Here is a 19,865-nt window from a genome sequence, read left to right as displayed (position 1 = left end):
AGTATATTACTGGGTTGTTCAGCTTTTCAGCTGCATGTCTTATCCTGCATGTATTAATTTTAATTTTCTGATTTTCCTTACAGACCACCAAGGAGAAAAAATACAGAGAATTAAAAGGCTCTTTGTTTATCTGTCTGCTTGGGTTTGGTTTTTTGGGTTTTTTTTTAGTAATGATGTTTTAATATTTGAAGCAGAAATTTTTTTGGTGTCGTGTCCATCAGAATACACCCTTTTGTTAGGCAGAAAGTTATTGACATACCTGTTATTTTTATACACTTATTTTACTTCATTTTCTCATGCAGAATATTGTTTTCTTTTTGATCTCTGCATACAATGGGAATTTTAGTTTTGACTTCTGTGCTTATTCTCCTAGTTCTGTGATGCACTTGCAAACTAGCATCAGAATAAATCAAAGTGATTTCTGTCTGAACTGTGTGCAGGTACTGTAGTTTTCCAGTTTTTTGATACTATTTGCTCTTAAATAAGTTTTTATTTTAACAAAGTAGGAATTCATTTGGACTCAGCATTTTGTACATGATGTCTTGAGGAAGGTACCTGTGATTTTGGACACAGAGGAAGGGTGAGAAGACTTAGGATGAAGTTCCTTGATTTTTTTACATGAAAACATAACTTCTGGAGATACTGGAGAAAAGAAAGGATCAAAGATCACTTGATAAAATGCAGAATTACAAAACCCGAACCAAACCCACCAAAACCCCCTTTGAAGCAAACACCTCCCCTTTTCCCCCCACATTGTAGTGCAGTTTTGTTCCTTGCTTTTTCTGTGGGATTTTCCATGTAAAGGGTGCAGTTAGCTAATCACGAATAACATGTATCTTATTATAAACACTCGGTGTTTAGCTCTGGGGATGGTATTTCAATTAAATGCATCTGACAATTTTAGATCTGTTCATGACTTAAATATTGCAATTAAGCAAACTGCTGTTAGTAAGAGTATAAAAAACATTCTGTTTTACAGATTTACTGGTTTTAGGTTGTGTCTTTTTTTTTGTAAAATAAATGTGTTTTTTAAACCAATCAAGTATATTTCACCTATAAATATGAATATTTTTAGTAACAACAGCAAAAATCTGTCTTCACCTTTTTTGGGGCTCAGTTCAGAATATTATGTGGGACTTCCCTGTTATTAATAAAGTGAAGAGAGATCTATTGCATGAGTTTTCAGCAAGGGTTTGGGTATTTCTCTGCAATAATTGCAGCCCAGATTTTGGTCTGGTGGGTGACCTGCAGCTGCTGAGGTCGGTTGATTTTTGTCATTGATTACAGCAGGAGATGGTTGCAGCCCACAATTCAAAGCAATTGCATTGCTATTTATAAAATCTGTTTTTTTTTTTTTTTTTTTTTTAATCACTTCTTACGTAGCATCTTAACATGCACAATAAATATTAAAGAATTAACAGACTTGGAAGTTTTTGTAGCTTCTGTGGGATTGGGCTGAAGTTGGAAACAGTGCTCCAGAAGACACATTCCTTATTGCTGCTTTTCCCAGTGCCAATCTGTGTTTTGTGGCACTGTAAGTAGCAAGGATGGAAGGGACAAATAAGCTGTTGTATAGGAACTGTGCTTGTTTAGAACAGGATTTACTTTTTTTCTCCCTCATGGATAATTAATGTAGTTCTTATTTTAAGGTTACAGTCTGCTGCTGAATTGCTTCTTGCTCTTGTGGGAAGGTTCTGTGAGAGTTGTGTGCGTGAAAATAATTTCTTGTACAAAGTTTGCATTATAAATTAGCTATGATTTTTCCCAATTTCATGCCTGTCTGTGAAAGCCATTTTACTCTGTGAATCCTGTGATTCCAGGCTGTTGGTATGAAGGATTTGGTGCCTTCACTCCCCTTTCATCCCTGCGTGGCCACTTTGTGATTAGTGTTTAATGCCTCCAGCTTCATTGTCTGGATTTACTGACGCCAAGAGTGGAACTCGTGAATTCCAGCCCACTACAGGGAGCTGTGTTTGCAAGAGGAAAATGCAGCTTGGGTGTGACCTGGCGTGGCTGTTTGAGGAGTGCTGTGCTTGAATTCCTGTGCGTGATGCTGCGGTGACCCCGCGCTGCTGCTTGTCACTGAGCTGCTCTGGGCTCCAGAAGGGGACCCTGTCCCTGTGTCTGGAGCTGTAGGGATGGAGAGGCACCTGCCTAGTGGATGCTCTCCTCCTGGGATGTGCAGCAGTACCCAATTTACCTGCTTCAGTTGCCTCTGCTGTCACTGCATGGCGACGTGCAGCATGCAGCAGATGCAGCAGAGGGCCTGTGAGGCAGATAATCAAAGTTATTTGGAATATGAACATCTCTGTAGCAGTACCTTACTTCAGGACAGTCTGTGAATAGACATCAAGGCTCTTTTATGAATTACAATATTTTTTTTCCAAAATGTTTTGTTTGTTGTTTGATTTGAGCATGTATATAACATTGTATTTTGTTGGATGATTTTTCTCATGTTTTTATGCAATCATGTATATGTGTGTATATATAAATACCTCCTAAAAGCAGTCTAGAGAAGTGAAAGGTTTTGCACTTTTTGAATGTTTAGCTCACAAACACTGAGGTTTTGCCCGAGGCAAGGTGGATCTTGCCTGTGCCTCAGCACCTGCATGCAGCCAGTGCAGTGAGCTCCTGCATCTGTCCTCACAGAATGATGCAGAAGCCTCAGGACAGGAATTAAGACATGTCAGATGTGTCGAAGCTGGAGATGTTAAAAGGTGTGTAGCTGTTGCTACCTGGCAGGTTGCACAGTGCTGCTGAAATGTAAACAGCCAGTCTGTTCAGAGCCAGTTATTCCTGGCCATCCCTTCATCCTGTGGGATAGAACATTATTTCAGTTTAGCAGTTCTCAGTAGCTGTATGAAAACTGTGAAGCTTGGAAGCAAATGATGTTTTCTCCTGTTGAGAGTGGTTAGAGCTAAGGCAGTTGGAATGAAAAGTACTGATGCAGCTTAATTGAGCTAGCAAGTGATGTCCTACAGAGCAGGGTGGCACAAAGGTGAAAAGTCCGCATCTAAATAAATGTCAGGGAAAGGATTAAGTGTTCATTTGAAGATGTGTATAGCAGTACCTTCTTTAAAGAGTTGTAATTAATCTTGCAGTGTGAACTTTTTGACCATATGACAGTGTAATAAGGCACAAACGTTCTAATTCAGTGTGGTGCCACGTGCTCCAGAATGAGGAGCCGAGCTGTTCTGTCATGTAAAGCTGGTTCTGGACTGGCTCTGAGGTCACTGGTGCCTTATCAAATCCTCAGTTGTGTAGGACAGAGCAAGCATGGCTCATTCTGTGGAGTTTTAGTCATTCAGGAAAACTCATCTCTTCTATTTCTGTCAGTATTTTTGGTGACTTCTGTCAGTGGTGTAATTGGGAAAGGATGCAGGAGTGCTGCTTGCTTTCCAGCAGCACCTGATGTCCTGTTGTGTTTTATTGCTCTGTATGTAGCTGTTTTGTAGAAATTCCTGAATATTTTTATTTGCACAGTTAACAGCATTGGCTATATTCTGCACTCAGGCTAGGGCTCCTTTCTTGTTCCTGTTGATGTTGCTTTCTTGACTTGAAGTCCTGCTCAAGTTCCTCTTGCACAGAACCTCTGTTTTTAAATGTTATGGAGCCCTGTGCCTTCCACAGAGGGGCAGACCTGCAGCTGGTGATTTTTCTTGCTGTTTGTATTGATAATTGTTGTTAGAAGCCTTGTAAGATCCCTTACTGCTTCCAGTGTCTCTGTGTTTAAAACAAAAAGCCATGCTTTGCTGGCAGTAACTTCATGTTGAGGGGACATAAATGAACATTCTAGAAGGTGCTGGGTTCCCCTGGGATTGCTATTCTGCTCTGGCATTTCTCCCTGTGAAGTTTGTGTTTATAGATTTCTAGAAATTTGCCAGGTGAAAATGAATTATAATTATATTAGGATTTTATTTTACCAAGCATACCTCCAACAAGGTATAGGATAATATGGTGTTCATTTGCATAATTTGGAAGTGAGTAGTAAAACATGCAGCTTTGCAGAGTTCATCTTCAAACTCAGATTATTGGCATCAGCAATAACAGCTCAGATGGGATACAGCAGCTCTGTTTATAGACACTCTCACACTCAACATAATCTCATGTTCCAAGTTTTTTGTCACTACATAAAAAGTGATTTTTGGTTTCTATCATTACTTTGAATTACTTTGAAGTAATTCTTTTCCTGTGGTGTAATGAAAGAAATACCAATTGACTAGTTAGTCCTTGTCTTTTTTTGGGAGAGGAAAAAAAATGTCCAAATTTCAGGAGCAGTTTTGATACCTTGCTGGAAAAGAAAACACAGAAATCCATTCCTTTGCTTTCCGAGCTCGCGGTGTTAATGTTTGAGCAGATCCTGAATATTTGTGGAAATATCTGTAAGTCTTGAAGGTTTCACAACTTCCATCACAAAACCGTGTTACTATGGAAAAGTGGCGTTCACTCTTTTGACAAGTGTGACACTTAACGAGGAATAAAAATAATACAAACCACAGAATATATACACTGAGGAGGGAGTTGTCTGCTCAGACAGTTTGTTGACACTTTGTTGGAAAAGATCTCTCTGCTCTGTTTGTTGGGAAGGATCAAAAATACCTCGGAATTGGACAGGGTTGTGAACGTTTTGTGGGGATGTTGCTACATATACATACGTTCTAAATTGGGGCAGAGCTGTTACGGGCTCGGGGCCTTCACGTTGAACAGAGAGACTGTCCAGGGCTGGGGAAATGCCACCAGCTTGGTGAAAAAAAAAGCAGAATACAGCACTTGAGCACTATTTCAGAATGAAGATCTTTCTTCACAGCTTTCCATTAAGATGCTCAATGTAAGGTGTGCAGCTCTTTACAAATCGGAAAAAATAGAATGTGTCTTTATTTTTTTTTTTTCTTGTTAAGATTGTTTTCCAAACATGGATGCAGTGAGACAAAAATGTGCAGCTTTTTCTTGGCGTAGGCTGTCAGCAATGACACCCACGAAGGTTTATTTCTGCGAAATACAAAAACGTGCTCATATAATTGGTGCCTTTTTTTTTTTTTTTAACCATATTTAGAGCTGGCTGTAGTGTAGTTGAGCGTTTGGTGCTTCCCCCCACCCTTTGCTCAAGGTTTGGGGGCAGAGCGTCAGTGGCTGTGCGTGGTGTGGGGTGGGCTCTGGTGCAGGGGACATCCATCCTTTGTTGTCCCTTCCCTGCTCACAGCCCAGCTCACTGTGGATGTTGTTCTGGAGGCTTTTCAATGTGGATGTGAAGCAGTTTGCCTGTCCTTTGCTTCGCAAGAATTCTCTTTTTAAAAAACAAAGCTGTGGCTATGAAGTAGCCTATTTGTCCTAAAACTTATGAAAAGGAGGGGGAGGGAGTGCTGGGACCCATCTTTATAACAACAATCAGCCTTTGTAAGGTTTCATTCCAGGCTAATGGCTGGTGAAATTGTTCTGGGTAGTTAAAATGAAATGAAATGAATTAAAGAACATGAAGGAGAGCAAGCAGAATGGTTTATTGCTTTTCTTTGAAGGCACAATAGCTATACTCTGTCTCTTTTTGTTACTCATATCTGTGTGGCGGATATTTAAAGTCAGGGGTTTGAATAGCATGATGGCTAAATGAGGGCTATAAATCGAGGGCTATGGTGCAAAATTCTAGTGCCAGCAAGTACTAAAACACAAGACCAAAGAGGCTGGGGTCTAAAATTGTTTTAGACTGATGAATATGCAGACATAAAAGCAACAGAATACAGATATTTCCTACCAAAAATCTCCAGAAAAAAATAATGATCAGTTATTTTAAAAAGGAGAACAAATGTTTTAAACACATTAATGCTTTCAATTTATCCTGGAATGTTACTGGTATTTCCTTAAAAGTCTGCCAATCCATGCTTAATTTTAATTAAGAATGTGAATAACATGAAGTAGTCAAATATTTTTGTTACTGGCAAGATACAAAAATGTCAAGAAGCTGATGTACAATATTTAATTTATAAGCCTACAAATATAGGCAAAAAAAATTTTTTTTTCTAATGTGTTACCTTACTGATAGCAACACGAAAGTTTACCAAAGTGGGATAATGCAGCTTAGAAAGCACCTGGTTTAAGACTGTTGTTACACAGCTGAAAAAATAAAGTGTCATATCAGGTTGGGGTCACGTTTGTCTAAGAAAAACTAACAGGAGGATTTCTATTGTCAACACAGAAGATGAGCAGTGCGATAACAGCAAATTATACTCTCTGATCCACCCCCTGTTATAGAAGTGACTTGAGATTAAAGCCTCAGCCAGGAATTTCATTACTCTTATACATTTTTCACAAAGGCAGTATTTGCAGAAGCAGTGGTAAAGAAGGGTCAAATTTTCATGAAAACATGAGATGATTTTTGACCATGTGTACGTGGGCATACATATATATGTGTGTGCACTAATATAAGCATGTTTGGAGCCCCAAAAGATACTTTATATTATGTAAATGTAAAGTGAACATGCCTAGGCCTTGGGCTCAGAATGAGAGAGTGGATGTTGGCTTGTATTTAGTCCATGTTGTGTTAAAAGGCTGGGGATTTTTTTGTTTGCTTTTCATATTTTCGGTTTTAAAACTTCAGCATAAGAATATAAACCAAAGTTGAAGATAATTTAGAATATTATGAGTTAATAAAAAGTAAAGTGGTTTTCCGGAGGTGAAGAGTACAAAACTTTGTTACTTTCCAAACAACAACAAAAAAATAGTAACAGTTCTGGTTTTATTGTTATTCAATTCAGCAGAGTCCAGAGTCTGGGAATGTCAGTTTTCAGGCTTTTAGTGAACAGTGGCTATTCCAGGGTTTTGTAGTTGAGTCTTCATGAGCAGTTGCAGGACCCAGCCTGGTGCTGTCCCTCAGTGTCCCTGTCATTTCCCACTTCTCTTCTTGCACCAAAATCCATTCTTTCGCCCCCGAGCGAGGGCACAGGTGAGTAGGGGACAGATGTCCTGGCTGCTGGGTGTGGGCACTGGGTGGCTGGTTCCTTTGTGGGGTTCTGCTCCTGGCTTTGCTGTCCTGCTCTGCCATCAGTGCTGGGTGAGCTGTCCCACTCTGCTCTGTGGGATCTTTCAGCTCCAGGCTGTGCCAGTCCATCCCTGCTGGGGGAGAGCCAGCCCCCAACCCATGGCATGTCTTCTGCTGAAGGGAGATCAAACTCCTGAGTCTGACTCACAGAAGTGGAGCAGAAGTGGAACAAGGCACCAGATGAGAGCTGAGGTGTGTTCTGGGTGTCCCTCAGCTGCTCCCTAACTGGCTTTAGCTGCTCACCTAGGGGCAAAGGCTGCTGGAGGATGACCTATCCAGGTACAACAAGCCTTGGAGCTTCATCAGAAGAGAAATTTGGGGTGAATGAGCAGGAATCTGACTTGTAACCTGAGCATTTCACAAGTGTGAAGCTGCTGCACAACTTGTGCTAGAAAGCAGCACTCTACATTTTTATCGTGTGTTAGGGAAGTTCATCCATCAGATTTAGGAGATGGATCAGCTCCAGCCCTGTGGCTTGCTGTGAAATTGCTATTTGGCATTGCCCATCTATTGTTGCAGGGCACTTAGTGCTGCATGTGGCTTTGTTTGTAGTTGCTCCCTTTTTAAATAAGTCAGTGTGAAAGGTATTTCTTTGCAGATGCTTTGCCTTCCATAGGGAGGATCAGAATGTGGCTCCATAACAAGGGATGGGCTTTGTGCTCAGCTGGGAGGAAGCCTGCACACGTGCTCCCCACCTTGTTCTCCTTTGCTATTGGAATGCTTTTTAAATGCCTGAAATGTGGTAGGTGACTGACATCTGCTTAGGCAGACACGAGGAAAAGCTTCTTACTAGTTATACATTTAAAACTTAGAAAGAACAGTAGATAGCTGCCCGTGAAAATATTTATTACATCCATATGAAATGGCCCATTTTTTAGCTGCTGGTGTATTTCCATAACGAGCATGTTCCACTGGGATTGTGTTTACTTTAATAAAATTTTTCACTGCTTCACTCTGATCGTATCTGTTCTTGGATAAGGATAGTTTGCAGGGCAAAATGAATGAGTGGCTTTATGCATAATACAGGAGTATCAAATTAATCAAAATGTAAGGTGCTTTCTGCTTTTTAATACTGACTAAATGTTTTTCTTGCAGAAATTAGTTGAGTTGGCTGCAAAATAGATTGTTATATTAAAATGTCTTTTTTTTCACAACCTTTAAAAAATATTTGACTTTTTCTTTATAAAAAGGTCACACATGTGAGATGTACTCTACGAGGTGGCTGTGGGAAGAAGTAGTAGAGTTTATATTTAAGAGGGTTAACTATGGCTTTGGGAAGATGTGACAAATATTGGGGGGCCCCTGAAAGTCAGAACAGTAGCTCATGAGTTGGGTTTTTTGGGTTTCCAGCCTGATATTCCCTAAATAAAGGATGCTTTACTTATTGAGCCAGATTGTTGTCTTCCAGTTTTTATTGCTGTGGCTGATGTTTTGAGCAGCTCGTGGTGGAAGACTGGATCCACTTCATACTTGAGTGCTTTTAAAAAAAGAAATTAAAGCGGATAGAAGCTTTCTGCAGGTTTACCAAGCCCTTGGCGTTGCTGCTCACCCCAGTCAGTGGTGCCAGCCTGTGGTGTGGCACTGTACAACTGGCACTTTGATTTTGAGTAAGTAAAATGCTTGGGGGGAAAAGGCAAATAGTGCAGGAATTAGGGCCTCCACCTCTTTCTCCTTTTCCCCCCATATACTTCGGCTCCTTGTGCAATTGTTCTTTGTTCAGAAGCAGCCTGGGATGCTGCTGTCCCTGCTTCCCTGAAGCTGCTCAGTCTCTGGTACAGCTGTTGTCTGCTCATAACCAGCAGCTTTGAGGTGAGAGATTGAGCTCTGTTCTCACTGCCCTTTTCAGCCGTTTTGGTGTGGAATTTTGCAGAACAGTTTTGCCAAAATAATTTTCTGATATGTTTTTACTGTCGATGTGCACATTTTGCAGGAGTCTGAGAGTTCCCAAGTCAGTGTTGTGCTGTTCAGCATTAACATTTTTGGGCTATGGTTAATGGCACTGATGAATTCTGCAAAAATGTAGGAAATTTGCAGTATTTTAACATGGAATAAGAAACTAATAATATTGATCTTTCTGGGTTATTACATTTGCTTTTAAAGGTAGATGAAGCATTAACACCTGAGACTGCAGCGTTGATCATGGCAGTGTCACTGTAAAAGCCTGACTGTCACTGCACTTCAGAGATAATATAAAGAGCAGCCCACCTCTAAATCAGGTGATTAACTTCCTCCTCCATGCCTAGGCTGGAAGAAAGAGTTTGTCCACTGAATTTCAACAAAGGGCAGATTCACAAATCCTGTTCTGCCCAGACAATGGGAGTTTGCAGTGATGGTGCTGGGAATTTTCCAGTTGCTGAGCATTTCCCATGAAGTGCTCTGGCCTTTTCTTAGCTGATGTGTTGGAAACCAACTTACATTCTGAAAAGTTTGAGGTATGTAGGAGTAGAGATATTTCCAGATCTTGTTTTTGGAAGTATTTGTGGTGTTTTGTCTGTGGAAAGTAACCTTGGAAGTATGACATGTGTTGCCATGAATCTCTTTTGTTAAGAAGAGCAACAGTTAATGTTGATTTTGGGGTGTCCATTTGGGCACCCCTAGAGTGAAAAGTGATGAGAAGAGATCTTTGAAAAGGTACAAAACCTGTTTTTGGTGTTGCAAGTTTATTTTAATTTAAAAAAAATTTCTTTGTTTGCAGGTAGAAACATGTAATAATCTAAAATCTAATTCTCCAGTGACTGTTTCAGTTGTGATAGCCTCAATACTCTATTCAGTAATACTTTCAGAAGTTTAATTAATTTAACAAGAGCTGCTTGCATGTAGCTTTTGTCAATTTCTCTATTTTTGATAACATAAAAAAAAATTCTGAAAGCTTTTCACAGCAGTTTGAGATTTAAATTTAAAAGTAATAGAAAACAGTTTTAAAACAGTCTTGTCAGAAGAAGTAAATATTAAATGTGTTAAGTGTCTGTTCAGGAATGCAGAGGTTGTGTATTAATGTATGACTCTCAAGGCATCTCCCACTCTCTTCTGCAATTTTTTTTTTCCTCCCTGCATTATGCTTGCCTTTTTTGATAAATAAATACATAATGAATTTAGGGAGTGCTGGGAGACAGGAAATTAAAGGAGTAGCCATTTAATACTGGTAATAATATGTATTTTGGGCATCAAACATTGAATTAAGATGCAAAAACTAAAGTAGATCGCTGGAAGAAGTTTGTGTGATACAGGATTTAAAATTGCTAATGAGTAAATGCTGCTGAGGATTTGGGATTTCCCCTCCCTTCTTCCTGTTCCTTCAGAGCCCGGAGGGTATCTGACAGTCTTTAATACTGGGTTTTGATTTTTGAATGTAAAAACACAGTAAAAGTCTAATAAAGTAAAACAGGTTGCATGGTTTCAATTTCTAGGGGTGGGGTAGGTTTTGTTTTTTGTTTCTTGGCTTTTTTTTTGCTTTTAAGCAGTTTAGCAGAAAGCAATTAAGAGAGCTCATTCTAGTGGCTAATCAAAATCATAAACCAAAACACAAAATAAAGGCAAAGTATAAATTAGTGCTACTGAAAAGATGTTCCCAAACCAGCTGTGCTTACATACATCAAGTTTACATTATTAACTGCACCATTTCTCCACCAGTATGTTGTCAGCACAGTGGAATGAAGCCTTCATCTCTCCCCATTATTTCCTTTCATAAAAGCTAAAATAACTTCATCATAAAATAAGGCGGAAAATAAAGTCACATAAGACGCCGAGTTGAAAATGGGCCTTTTCATTCAGACGTTTTGTTAAAAAAAATTAAAAAAAAAATAAAAGCGGTGGAGCTGCACGTGAAGAGCTGAAGAGGAGCTGCAGAGATAAAGATGACAGATGGGTGAGGGGGCTGCCGGGCCGAGCCCCCCTGTTGGGGCTGACAGATCTGTCCAGCAGTGGCACCGGGGCAGGGAGGCATCGGCTCCAGTAATGGAGAGATGTCTGCTGGAAAGATTGCTCCATCACCGTGATGGGCTCCCTGCACCTCATAAATCTGAGATTGTTCTGGGCTCTGCGAAATGAGAGCTCCCTCTCCCTCCCCGAATGAAATGTCGGGCAGGGAAAGGGACAGAAATGAGAAGCAAAAGTGAGGAAAGTTATCTTTTTAACGTAAATCTCTCGGGGAAACAATAGCAGAGCCATTCGTGGTTTGAAAAACGGTGCTGTGGCAATTTTGGCCCTAAGCTGCTTTATGGCCTCTCCTCCCTCCCCTCCCCGGTGCCTTTCATCTGCTCTGAATTCCATGTGGGAGGTGGGATCTGAGGTGGTGACAGCTCCTGGAGTCCCCATCCCTGGAGGTGGCACTCGGTGCCCTGGGCTGGTGACAAGCTGGGGATGGGGCAGAGGTGGGACCTGATGATCTCAGAGGTCTTCTCCAGCCTCGCTGCTCCTGTGGCTCCTTCGTTGCCTTTGGATTGTGATACAGAGCCAGGACGGGGTGCTGACCCAGCCCTCCTCCCCAGAGGGGAAGCTGAGGATCTGCAGTTCCCAAAAAAGGTCTGAAGTGAGTAGGAAATGATCGTGGGGTGTGTGATGGTGGGACTTTGAGAGCTCTGAGCATCAGCCCCTGGTGCACACGCACTGCTTGTGGAAGCTGCCATGGATGCAGGCGTGCTCCCCCTGCCCCTGCTGCTTTTATTTCTGCATCCTGTGTGCAGCTTGGGACCAACTTCTGTCTGTTGGAAGAAGCTCTGCTTGAGGGTTTACTTTAAAATGCTTTGCGAGTCCTGAGCTGCTGCAGGGTTTGGTTGCCCTGGTCAGCAAATGCTGTGGATCCTTCTTATTCCCCAGTAAGGACAGATATGTGAACATAATTTATCGTGGCATATTTTTATGAGCTTTTATTAAGTTTAGGTAGCTTATCAATATAGATTTCACAGTAGTAAACATGGAAAATTTAGAGGTAATAATTCATCTAATTTGCAAAGGGGAACTTGTGACACACTTGGTTATTGAATATAAAATTCAAACCAGGCAGAAAAGTGCATGGTTAGACACAATGTCCTGTGATTTTCCATGGGTAGATTGTGCAAAGCTGACTTAATAGCTGTGTTTGCTATAATTACTGATTTTTCTAGAAATAGAAAAGCTGCCATTGCTGTCTGGACTTCTGTAGAGGATATAGTTAAGGAAATTCCTGGACAGGCTGGCAAAAAGTGAGGAAAGCAGCTTAAGCATGTTCAATGTAATTTGAAATTATCAGACTTAAGAAAGGTTACTTGATTGAGTTATCAAGGATATTTGTGTCTGATCTTATTAAATATTTTTAATGATCACCCAGACACAGAGTGGATGTTTGGTAATACGGTTTGCTGATGACAAATGTAAGAAGATACTGTCAATATATAGAAGAATAAAGATGACCATTTGGTAATGTGAGGGACTTGAGTAATTGAAATGGGGTGGAAATTTGTAAATTATAGGCCAATAATTCAGTTAAGATGACTGCTAAATCTGAAACAGTAGTGCAGACAAAACAGTGGAGTTGATTAAAAGGGACTCTAGAAGACACCAAGAAGGAATGGTGTAGACAAGTGAAGGAAAGCTCTGGCTGGTTCCTTTTAGAACTCAGATGATTAAAGCTGCTCCAGGAAGGGCCTTGCCTGTCCTGAAGGCATCAGTACTTGGGTCTTTGCAAGAAGCTCCACTCCTGCCTGGATAATTCCTGTTCTCTGGAATTGGATGTGGCTCTTTGTGCTCTGGCTGTCAGTGCAGTTGGGAACAGAGGCTGCTCCTCCAGGAAGGCTTTGCTGAAATGGTCATCCCTTCACCTTAACTACATTTGCAAAATGTTTGCAGACATGTATTATTTTTATTTTTTTCTCCCCTACTTAAAAGGTTTTCTGCTCTCCTTGCACTGTCTTTACCATCTCTTCTGCTTCAGTCTCTTCAGAGCCTACTTTTGTCTCACCAGAGATCTCCCATTCTCATAACCATCCCATTTGTTCCTCCCTAGATGTTTCCTTATTTCTGTTTGTTGTTATACATACTTACTTTACATTGTACCTTGCCTTTTTGTTTGTCTAATCTGTATGTTCTGACTCTGTTATGAGTAATCATTTGAATCCCTCCTGTGCCCAGTGGGATGTTGAGTTCTTTGTTACACATACACAGTCTGCTGCTTCCACACTGAACCTCACAGTCCTCAGTGACCTCTGGTTTATGAGGTTGTTTTTTCAAGATGGAGGAAATTTTTCTTTTTTTTTTCCTCACTTTTTCATTTAATTTCATTTTTCTCATTTCTTTTTTTCTCTTTTTTTATCTCACTAGAAGATGAGAACAAGCTGAGCTTAGTGGACATTAGAGTAGCAGCATTCTGTTGTTTATCTTTCCTTATTTCTACCTGCACAAGAGAGGAAGCAGCATTCATATTATAGTGAATAAAGGTATTTCATTCAAATCGGGCAGCATCCAAGGGGGGGAGGCCATGCTTCAGCAAAGTAACAAGCTTCATTTTAGAGTGATCCAGGCACTTGCAGTTTATGGAGAGTGAACTGAAAAAGTTTGGTTAAAGTCACCCAGCAGATGAGTTGAACGATAGAGAATGGGAAAAAGAGTCACAGAAAGGATGATGTTGGAAAGGACTTCTGGAGTTCATCCTGTCCAAATTCTTGCTCAAGCAGGATGCACAGAACCATGTCCAGACATCTTTTGGAAAGATTAATTATGATATATCAATTTATTATTGCTTAATTTCCTGTATTTATTTATTTGACAATATAGTTCAAACACTTAAAACATGGGTGAACGGCCCATGAAAAGAATAACCCGTCTCTCTTGATTTTTTTTTTTAATGTATTTGAGGAATAGCTACACTGAAATACGTATTTTGCATTTTGTAGTGGATGTTGTAATGATTTGTGCAGTTTTTTTCTCAGTAAATTGTCAAAACCCTCTGTAAGAATGATTTGCAGTTTGGTGGCTGGGCTGTGTTGTTTTGCTTCAGCTCTTTGTATTCTATATTCTGTTCTGTGCAATGAAATTATATACTGTGAAAGGAAATTAACATTTTATTTAATTTATTTTAAAACTTTGGAAATTTATACATAATTGCAACAATTTATTTGTCATTCATGGAGCATCCCATAGCTTGTTCAAACTCTGCTTCTAAGCCATCTGTGTAATGACCACTGTTCCTTTTAGCCATAGGACATGGGGCACAGGCTGTTATTTCTCTGTGTCCCTGAAACTGCTAAAAAGTATAGAAAATAGATTGATAAATGGATAAGAAATAGCAAGTAGTAAACAGCAGTTTCCATATTCTGCCTCTATAATATAGACAGTTGTTTTCCAGTGTAGCTTCTGAGATTTTTTCAGCAGCTTTGGGAGTTTTTCAGGCTTTTTCTTCCAAGTTCTCGGGTCTGTAATGAAGTGTTGTCCTCCCATAAAAATGTCATAATCCTGGAGTGATTTAGAGTGCTTCTGGAGCCGAGATTGATGACACAAGGAATGGTTTGCTGTAATACACTTAAAGGCATCATGGTCTAGTTGCCAGAACCAGGAGTTGAACTTAGGTCTCATTGCTGGCCCTGGAAATGGTTTGTGTGGTGACCTTGGACAAATCACCTCTTCTCTTGGTGGCTGTGCTGTGCTGGGCAGGGTGTGAGATGGGATCCCAAAGCTCCTGTAGCCTCACCAGGCACAGTGTGAAGAATGCTGTGGGCAGGATGAATTTGCCATGAGGAGACAGCTCAAGTCTATGAATTCCATATGAAGTAAAATTTATCTCCTTTATCTGTGTTTATCTTTACTAAAAGCCCTGGAAACAAGTGCATAAAATTCTGCCTGAATTTTCTCATCAGTCTTGGCTATTTCAGGATCTCACCCTCTTTGCTGGAATCAGACACTTGCTTCCCTAGCAGGGTGCATTTTCCATTTGAATCCACTGGAATTTACTGGGGATATTTTTTTAAATTTATAGTGCCTGTTAAGAAAGGAGGTTTGCCCAGTGGGCCAGTTGCTGTGTTTTAAAGTACATATTTATTATATAATCAAATTCACTCTGCTGTTCTAATATTCAGCAAGGATTCATTTTCCCATGGTTATGAACCTGCCTTGTGCTCACATCCTGCTTGGGAATTGCACGTGTATGGTGCCTGTATTGACCTGTTGAATGTAAAAAAAGCAAAGAAGGGAGGTGACACAGATATAATTTCTTCTATTTTCTCCTGATTCTCACTATATTTGCCTAGTTTCAACAGCTGAAGATTTTAAGAATTAAAGGTTAGTATAAGGAATTCCACAATGAACTTTGGGTTTGGCAGCAGGGTACTCCTGTTGAGCATCACTTACCTTGTGCCACGGGGTCAGTTTTGGCTGCCTGAAGGGAGAACATCTCCCCTGCCTTTTGTTCTCTCAGTACCTGAGTGACTTATGGGAAGCTACAAACACATCTGTGCAGATGCTTTCATGTAACATCTATTTTGATGTTATATGTCCAAAATATATTGCAATTCTAGAACAAAATCTGACTTAGGAAGGATCTTCGTTGGTGCATGCAGCTGGGGATCTTCCATGATCATCCAAGGGGAGTTGTCTTTCATTCATGAGAAAGCACTGGAAATATATAGAGATGAAATTAGAGATGGTATCTTAAGGCTTGTGTTGAGTTCTTTATGTATCAAAGAAATAAATAATGGAATTTAACCTAATATAAAACAATTTTTCTGGGCCTTTGAGGGCGTTTTGTCTACACTGTAAGAAGATTTTATTACCATTTAACCTTACTGTTTTCTTCTTCACATTTTCTTTTAAAAGACATATTAAAAGGAACATACCACACTGAGAATGGACATGACATTCAGGTTTAAAAATGGAGTGTTTAATGGAATAATGAATAAATGGAAACAGATTCGTCTGTCAAAAATTAAATAGGAGTATTCTTTGATTAATATCAAAATCTAATCTAAAATAGTTTTAGCCATTTCATACAGGTGACATCTGTGCTTAAATATAATTTCCTCTCCCTGTTCTGGCATGACTGTTAATTACTTACTCAATGTAGTTCAACATTTAGTTAATAAATATGTCAAGCTTTTACCATGGTGTTCTTTTTGCAGAGTTGTGAATTTGCAATTAGTTTTAGATTTACTACATGGTGACAGACAGTGCTGTATAAATAGAGGTTAAACACACAATTTACATATTAATTTCATGATTCATTTATTCAATGATTTATGTGGATATAGATTGTATTTAATCTCCGTGCTGTAGTTGTTTCAGGCATGACGAACAGAATCACTACACTGGTGGAGAAGTAATGATGTCTGTATTGAGCCACAGCAGCACAGAGGAACAATGAGAGATTTGGAAACCCAATTATTCATTAATCTCAATACTTTTTGAGAGGCTGGTGAAAAGCAGTAATAGGTTTGTAAAGCATGTATTTACAGATGTACATGTGTACACATGCACATACACGCTGGGGAATTGGGTACTCCATCTTGTCTCTGTAATAATTCACATTATCATTAGATTGTGCTCTGTGCCCAGTTCTGTTAACCCTGGAGGCCAGATTAGTCATCACCTTCCCATTCTGGTCCTGCATGTGTCATGGCATTGTTTTCTGGACTTGATGTGCATGTGTGCTTCATTTAAGTGCATGCTGGTTATTGTATTCCAGAAGTCTCCATCTCTTCTACTTCTGGTCAGATCATTTGCAGTCATTCTCTCTTTATTTATTACAATTTTTAAAAGCTTAATGAGTATTATTTTATCTGTAAAAACACTTTCTCAATTTTTTTGTCCTTAAGTTTTAATTTTGTTTTATTGAAAAGAAGAGCAAAATATTAATAGGTGAGATGAGAACTTGAGAAAATAAATGCTCTGATTTATATATGCCTATTATACATATGTGGGTATAAATGTAGTTAGGGGGAAGTATTTTATAAATACAGTTAGGGTTATAACTAAAGCTCGTGCACATGTATTCGGTATGATGAATGTACTAACTCAAAGCATATTTTTGGTTTAGTATGATTTTCCTTCCTGCCAGTTGTGAGTATAAAGGTCTCTGAAGTGCAGAAAGATCTCTGACCTAATTCAGCAGATTATGGCCTTTCAAAGGACTTGATCCACTTCAGACAGTGTTGAATTAAAGTATATCTCTGACTCTGCTGGGTTCCCTTGCAGTACTGTGTGTGTGGATCCTGCATGCCTCTTATTCCAAGTCTTGCATGAGGAAAGGGGAAGGCTCCACCTTCAGTGTGTTCTTTGAATCCCTGCAGACAAACACTGATTTAGCACAAAAAATCCCAGCATATAAGTGGAGCATATAAATAAGGGTAGTTGAAAACAGATTAAGCAACTGAAACAAAAGACATAATTACATCTTAAATTCATTAAGATAAATGGCTCATGGCTACTTGCTTTTTGGAAAGCCATAGAGGGACATTTTCTCAGGGAATGTTCTCGGGTACATCCCTGGCTGTGCTATTCCATCCTCCCAGCACCTTCACAGGGGTTTCACATGTACAGTTTGTGTACATTTCAGGAGAGCATTTTTGGAAGAATGCTCTGATTTTTAAAGGACTGGAAGAGCCACTGATAAGGTGAAAATACTGTATGAATGGTCCTTTTGAGGTGAAGTGCTTTGGACTGACAGCAGTCATTACTCTGTCACCAGGTCCCACAGCTGGGAGAGGTGGAAATCCCATTTTGCTGTGAGGAATTTTAGCAGTGTGAGTTGAGTTCAGTTGCTGAACGTGGCCAGGTTTTGGTGGCAGGAGGAGGTGAGACAGCCCTGGGGATGCTGAAGGAGGCTGTGACTCCATGGGAGCCCCAGGCTGGAGCAGGGTCCTGCAGGACCTGTGACCCCGCAGGGGACCCTGCTGGAGCAGCCTGCACGCCGTGGAAAGGGATCTGTGCTGGAGCAACTCATGGAAGGGTGTCTCCCATGGAGGATCCCACACTTGGAGCAGGGGAAGCAGCAGGTGAGATGATGTGTGATGAGCTGAGCACAGCCAGCAACCCACCACAGCCATCTGGAGAGTATCCACAGGGAACATCCCACAGAACTCTTGGGATCCCTTCTTTCCTGGACATGAAAGGATGAAAAGTAATCCAAATTTTTTTTTTTTTTTTAATGTCATGGAAGCTGCATAGGGACCAGTTGAAAACTTCAGCCTCTTCCTTAGGTCCCCCCTTTGCTCACACATTTGCTGTGTGGTTTTCCTGAGTCCCTGAGCACACAGGTATGTGCAGCCCATGTGTTCTGGTGCTGTTTCCCTTTAATTACCTGGGAAGAATTGCCAAGTGTGTCTTGAAGCTGCCATTTCTACTTCTTAAATCAATCTTAAATCCCTGAAATATGTTAGTAGATCTGGAACCTCACTTCAAACCCCTTGAAAGTGCTCTGTGCTGAGTAGCTGACTGCAGGGAGCAGGTGTCAAACAATATTTAAATGACATTCTCAACAAAATAAATATTGAGCTGCCCTGTCACTTTGGTGGGAGAATAATCTGCTCAAAAAAAAAAATCCCATTCATTGTAAACTGCCTCTGACATTTGTTCTTAGGAATTATTTGCAGTTTATCTTCTGAGCTAGAGCCTTTATCAGCACAGCAGTTGAACTGCAGCGCAAAAAAAAATGGTAATTGAGTATTTTATCAAACGCTTCCAACAAAACGGACTTTGCAAGTCGTAAATGAAGATTAAAACCATTGTTGGCAGGGATGAACAAATTGGAATGATTTATTATCTGAAACATCAATATGTCACTGCTCAGAAATAAAATAAAAAGAAACAAACAACTGCCCCCCTCCCTGCAAAATGTGCACTTAGTCTCAGCCGAGGGATGGAAGGTAAATACATGTTTTAATTATTTGTGCTAGAGAGGCTGTTTAAAAAAAGAAAAAGAGAAGAGAAAGCATCATCATAATGGCACAGCTGCTGTGGGACATTATGTGAGGAAAAGAGACAGTAATAAGAGAACTGTGTCAAAGGAAAGCAACTCTGAATGTGTACTTCAGCTCTCCTGATTACAGAAGGAAGATTAAATATTATAAATGGGGCAATTTGACAGAGTGGATTTACTACTTGTGTTTAACACCTAAAGAGCCAGGGATTTTAGAAGGAACCTTATCTCATTTGTGAAATATCTTCAAAAACATTTTGAGAGGAAAACATATTGAAATATTACAGTATATAAAAATTTGAGTGGTTGGGAATGAAAGAAGTTAATCTGTTATGAGCTCTGTATCAGTTTCAGATTAGAAAACAGAAGGCATGAGAAGTCTTACAAGAACTGTGGGGTTTAGAAATTGTATTTTCTGTATTTGTTCATAAACGGGGAAGCCTTACAGGCTTGATCTAGGGACTTGTTGACCCTGGTTCAGCAGGAGTCCCTCCCTGTGACAGTGCAGTTGCTCTCCCTCCTGTGAGAGCCCAGAAGGCAGCAATATTTTTCAGGGACAACAGCAAAGCCACTTTGCTGCTAATTCCCTTGACAACTTTGTGTAGACAGGGAATCTTTAATGTTGGAAGAGACTTCCAACATCATCAAGTCCAACCTTTGGCATCCTGTCAAGTGCCACATCCTGTTCCTTGAACACTTCAGTGCCTGCCCTGGGCAGTCTGTTCCCCAGCATCCCCTCTCATCCAGTGGAGAATTTCTCCCTGGTACCCAGCCTGAGCCTCCCTGGCACAGCTCAGGCCATTCCCCTTGTCCTGCTGCCATTTGCCCGGGTGCTGGCAGGTACAGACACACTGTGGTGTTCAACCATTTCATCCCTGATTTTACATCAGGATCAAAGAGTTCTGCTTGGATCCTTTGCCTATAGAAAGATCAGAAGGATTGGGGAAAACTTTTCCT

The 19,865-nt window shown here is 40.3% G+C and overlaps 1 protein-coding gene and 1 long non-coding RNA gene across 8 annotated transcripts in view; both read left to right on the top strand.

Annotated features, from left to right (window-relative positions):
* The window catches only part of LOC146763260 (uncharacterized), a 40,199-nt gene extending 21,424 nt beyond the window's left edge, over positions 1 to 18,775 (top strand). Inside the window, exon 2 of the long non-coding RNA XR_014952397.1 lies at positions 84 to 18,775. This is a non-coding gene — a long non-coding RNA (uncharacterized LOC146763260). The remainder of the gene's footprint in view (positions 1 to 83) is intronic.
* Positions 1 to 19,865, top strand: part of DACH2 (dachshund family transcription factor 2) — a 247,375-nt gene that overhangs the window by 22,086 nt on the left and 205,424 nt on the right. The gene's annotated exons all lie outside the window — the stretch shown is intronic.

The sequence above is a fragment of the Lonchura striata genome, chromosome 4A, assembly GCF_050655825.1.
Source record: "Lonchura striata isolate lonStrDom1 chromosome 4A, ASM5065582v1, whole genome shotgun sequence".
Classification (NCBI taxonomy): Eukaryota; Metazoa; Chordata; class Aves; order Passeriformes; family Estrildidae; genus Lonchura; species Lonchura striata.
Note: the sequence above shows the minus strand (reverse complement) of the source record. Positions and strands in the feature narration are given on the sequence as shown.